This window comes from Oncorhynchus kisutch, linkage group LG14 (assembly GCF_002021735.2).
Source record: "Oncorhynchus kisutch isolate 150728-3 linkage group LG14, Okis_V2, whole genome shotgun sequence".
Classification (NCBI taxonomy): Eukaryota; Metazoa; Chordata; class Actinopteri; order Salmoniformes; family Salmonidae; genus Oncorhynchus; species Oncorhynchus kisutch.
In genome coordinates, this window is record NC_034187.2 from 62,285,702 (window position 1) to 62,291,701 (window position 6,000).

A 6,000-nucleotide genomic window follows, 5' to 3' on the forward strand; every position below is an offset into this window, starting at 1 on the left:
ATACAGTAGTGTTACAGTCGTGTTATAGTGGGGTTACATTAGTGTGACCAATACAGTAGTGTTATAGTGGGGTTACATTAGTGTGACCAATACAGTCGTGTTATAGTGGGGTTACATTAGTGTGACCAATACAGTAGTGTTATAGTGGGGTTGCATTAGTGTGACCAATACAGTAGTGTTACAGTCGTGTTATAGTGGGGTTACATTAGTGTGACCAATACAGTAGTGTTACAGTCGTGTTATAGTGGGGTTACATTAGTGTGACCAATACAGTAGTGTTATAGTGGGGTTACATTAGTGTGACCAATACAGTAGTGTTATAGTGGGGTTACATTAGTGTGACCAATACAGTAGTGTTATAGTGGGGTTACATTAGTGTGACCAATACAGTCGTGTTATAGTGGGGTTACATTAGTGTGACCAATACAGTAGTGTTATAGTGGGGTTGCATTAGTGTGACCAATACAGTAGTGTTACAGTCGTGTTATAGTGGGGTTACATTAGTGTGACCAATACAGTAGTGTTACAGTCGTGTTATAGTGGGGTTACATTAGTGTGACCAATACAGTAGTGTTATAGTGGGGTTACATTAGTGTGACCAATACAGTCGTGTTATAGTGGGGTTACATTAGTGTGACCAATACAGTCGTGTTATAGTGGGGTTACATTAGTGTGACCAATACAGTAGTGTTACAGTCGTGTTATAGTGGGGTTACATTAGTGTGACCAATACAGTAGTGTTACAGTCGTGTTATAGTGAGGTTACATTAGTGTGACCAATACAGTAGTGTTATAGTGAGGTTACATTAGTGTGACCAATACAGTAGTGTTACAGTTGTGTTATAGTGGGGTTACATTAGTGTGAGACCAAACACAGACCACAGTCAGAAGAAAGAGTTTGAGGTGTTATAGTCAGTGTAGCTGACATTTACAGTAGTGTTACAGTAGTAGTGTTGTAGTAGATTTACAGTAGTGTAAGACCAGAGACCAGAGTCAGAAGTCAGAGGGTTTGGGCCGTGTGAGAAGGAGGCTCATAGTTTTTATTCAAGTGGTGTCATGGCTTCACCCAGGTCACCTGACCAGGAAGTCACCACACCAAATCATGCACACACAAAAATGAAAACATAAACATAAATGGTTGTTTACTCAACAAGTTGCTCTTTCCATTTATTGAAAAGAGAAAGCCCATACCGCTGCATGTATTGACATCAGGAGTTTTCCAAAACTGTGAAACAAAAATGTCCATTGGGTCAATTTGGTCATTTGTTTAACCAAATTGATAAAACGTGTCATGTGGAGATGGTACGCATTTAGCATTTTTGTAATGTTAAAATTAACATGGTACATGGTATTTGTTCATTAGACCTATAAAAAAAAATATTCTATTGCAAAGGATTATTTTTGGAACTCATGAATTTAGAGAAATTAATAAACAGTAACATGGAATTATACAAGTAACCCAACAGCCTTCTTGAGTTCATCACGACACATATAGTTGTGCAATATGTGTCTCTTTGTCCCTGTAATAGGAGAACTTGGCACTTTGGACTTCTGGGCAGATAGAACGCTGGCCGGCACATGGCGATATCTGCCACATTAAGCCTCAGGCATCAGGAGGACATGCAGAATGCAGAAAGATCGGCCAATAACCATTTGAATCCAGAGTACTTTTTGTTTCTGTCTGCACAGCGTGGAGGTAAAAAGCCAAATGTATCATTTCGAAAGAGCAGGGATAATGCAACAACTAATATAAATACCACAAGTCAATATCAATGTCTTTCGAACAATGTGTTTTATATATGTCTTAACAAACATCTGTTATCTGTTGACTCACTCAGCATTTAATCCATGCATGGTAATATGGTACATTTCCTGGCAAGCAAACCCCAGTAACAATTATTGTTTTACTCTCTTGTAAATCATTGTAAAGCATTATCATGTTGGCATCACCTCACTATGGTATGATCAGTCATTAAAATGCTGGTATGCACTTTAAAATAAAATGGAATAAATAGAGATGTATTGGATATTGCCAATATTGACTCATAATCAATCAAAATGACTTTAACATTGACTCTCAACCCTTAATATCCATGTGCATGTCCACCATCTACGCCAATAAATTACACATGTAGTAGTTTAGCTAAATGTAAGAGTGATTTCTCCACCTACACCCAATCATTCACCTCAATAATTCGACAAGCGTAGAACCTGTGGCAGTTCTGCCTAAATACGTTTTTTTTAAGTTGTAAATCAGCTGGCTTGTGTCTGTGTGGTTTGCCGAAAAATAAGTCAATTTCTGCTTTGGTTTGCATTTGTATGAAGTGTACATGAATCCTTAGAGATGGATACATATTTTATAAGGACAAGTGTTTGATTTATTTCACAGACATAAAATGTGCCTACAGGTATAGAAACATTGAAATATAGTTTTTTAAAGGCACATATGCTAAAATTTGTAAAAATGCTAACGCATCTGAGCTGTGGAAAGGCCGTTTTATTCCAAAGGATGAATAATTACAATATATGTACTGTACAGTAGATATAAAGTAGTCTGTATAATTACATATGCATTTCTAGGGTCATCTGAACATTCTAGAACCTTGGATGTTCATGTTTTGTTATTTTCATTTAAGACAGACACTAGGTATGTTTCCGTTAACTTATCCAGGGATTTTTTTGTCGACAAAGAAATGAGATGCGATTGATATGTATTGTTTTGTCTGCTAGGGTGCGTTTCCATTTAAATATCTTGTGTCGCTAAAAACAGCTGGACGTAATGACGTCACAGCTAAACCCCAAAAGGTTTTTGCAAAAACCTAACGTAAACTCACGTAAACTCATACATCGCCTTGGTCCGTCCCTTGCTTTAGCTCACTAAAAACGTAATACTTCCATACTTCCTTTCAACTGTAATGTCAATACCATTGTAAAGCACAATTTCTCCCCTTTCCAACAGAATCCATTACATGACTTAAACGCTGGCCGTTTCTGGATGATTCAAGCAGACAATGAGCCCCGTCGGGACTTTTTAAAAATGGCGGGTGGGGAAGCGAAACTAATTCGTGATAGTGAGAAGGAGAGATGTTGGGGTGGGAAAACTGCTTTTTTTCACTCGATCTGTCCAACTTATCACCTTATCGCCTCTAAAATGTAAATAAAACACTATAAAGAGTTTATATAATGTGTCATTACAGACCTATTGGAAGGTTTGTTTCGAATTTGAATCGGGTTTTTAGGGCGGTGCTAAAGTGATCTTAGAAGTAAACAGCGGCTTTGAGAATGATGATCGCATGCAATGATGACGCAAAAAATGGCTAGGTATCCCCCTTTACCCCCGTCACTGTCCATTTCTTGTTTTTAAACGATGAGAGAAGTGCTACACCTGGTGGAGAGAGATTGTAAGACAGAAATAGTTGTTTTATGCGTGCTGTACGTTACGACATGACACGTCAAGATGTAACATCAGAGGGTCAGTTTTTTCAACTTTTCTCCACTACTATAGAGCCATTACCATGTCGATCAACGCTTGAATAGAAACCTAGTTCACACCCCCAATTTTGATGTCAACACAGTCACTACAGTCCCATTAGTTTTCTTTGTAGCCTCGTTTGAATGTTGCGGTTGCGCACATTTGTACGGAATGGGGTGAGTTTACGTTGGTCTTGAATAAAAATGTATTGGTTGAATTGTTTCCATTACACATTTAGGCAATTTCCGCATTAATAAATTGGCAACAGCCTGTATGCCCTCTCACCTATCTCTTTCATGTCTCAGGTAGCCTGCAAAAGTCAGCATGGATACTAGAATGCAATAATTGACTAATATTTTCCATAATAATTCTCATGTACCAACATGTCGCCTAGGTCTGTGCACTCCTGTAGATCTGAAATAATTGGATGGCGAAACTTGCCAGCCAACCATAAAAGCAAGGTGAAGCAATTCAGGCATTCTTGAGAGTCAGAACAATCCTTGTCTTGCAAAGAAACATTATTTTTATAGATGTTTATAAAATAGATGTTGCAAGCAGTATGCATTTAGAATTGTGAAGTGGACCTTTATAGTCAACCTGCTTGATGACAACACTTTCCCCGGGTACCTGCAAAATTATTCGGCAATCATCGTTTATAAAAAAAAACGTGTTTTCCATCATCATTTGCCGCAACATAGAAAGTTAGACAAAAGAAATATCCTGTAAAACGGATAACATTTTTGTTGATCTTTACAAAAATGTCTCCAATATCTGCCGTTTTCATGACACATTGCAACGGTTTTTTTTACAACATGTATTTTGTTTAATTAACCTGTGTCAATGGAAATCTACCTAATGGTATCCATGGCATTTATCCCTTTGCCTTGTTGCTTAATTGGCACATTTTGTGCTTAACGAATCAATGCCCAGTATTACATTGCTCTTTCATCTCGTCATTTTTCACCCATTGATTGCCATTTGACTGTCATTGAATTTCAATGTTTTGATTTAAACCCAAGGATAACATCATTGTATACATCTCAAATGCCTGTCATTGTGTTCGTAGGCTGAAGGCATGTATATATTCTTAGTGACACAATTGAAGTTTGGACTCTTGGATTACACCTGTCATCAACATTAACATTGTTATAGAATAGCAGTGGTACAGTATCCTGGCCTGCTCCTCTATGGCTCGATACAGTGAAGAGCTGTATGTGTGTGCGCGCGCTCTGAACCCACGCTGGTCTATAGTACAGGAAGCTTCACTTAGTAAGATGATGCATCTCAATATCCTTTTCCTGGAAAATTTGTACTATTTAAAAAATAAATTGATATGTATTATTTTGTTTGGCAGGTGCATTCGGATTTCCGGGATATCTTTTGTGATTTGATTCGGGGACCAGAACCTAAAGAGGCTATCCATTCAAAACCTGAGACCAAAGGTTATTGTACAATTTTTCAGAATGGAAAAAAATGGAAAAACAAAAAGCTGTTTAGCCTACACTATACATCATTACTTTTAAGTGGCTAAATCAATTAAGTATATTTTTAAATCATTATTATGATTATTTGCTATCAAAATTCAATCAAATTGCAAGGTTATTATTATTTTCCCCCATACATCTATATGCATACCAGTTTCACAAAGTACATGCACATAGCAACTTTTTCAAACTGGAAAGCCTTAAAACCCTTGTTACTCCTTTTCTCATCCTCATATTTTACACAATCTGAAATCCAGAAAGAAAACATCTACAGACACAAACCATGATAATACAAAATCTGCTATTTAAAAAAAAGAAACAAAAATGAAACACTCATTTGATGACTTCTAATGCACATGCTAAGATTGGCAACAATATTTTGGCATGATGTTCTGTAAATAAATTATTTTACTTTTTTTCCTAGATAGAATTGCTTATAGAAAATAATACCTGATGCTTTTTAAGTCATTTCAAAAGCACTTAACTGCAATCATTTTAAGTTAAGGTGAAACAGGCATACTCACTTTAAAAAAATAGCATATCTCCATTACAATGCTAAGTGTGCATCATTTGGTACATTGTTACCAAGATCCTATACTATTTGAATGAGCTGGCAATAAGGAAAGTTGTGATAACATCTGATGGTTCTGATTTGTATTTCTCAGATGGGCCAATTTCCTGGGAAAATAAGTATCCATGCTTCATGCATTGAATCCCTCACAAGAAAAAAAACACACAATTCATGTCCAAAAGGTTTTCCATTTCTTTCCGAAGCTCCTTCCTCTTCTATCAATCCCTATGAATCACTTCAATATATTATATCTTTATACCAACCAAAAGAAACAAAACAAAAGATCTAAAATAAGATTTGGTTAGGAGCAACATTAGAGATGCATTGTACTTGTATATAAAAAAGGAAAGCTAGGAGTTGTCTCTGTAGATGAGCCGACCCAGTCTGATGATCTGTTCCATTTCAATGTTTTACCATTTAGGAAAAAACATTGAAATGCAACATATAGTTCAAAACACTATGATGCACTAGGC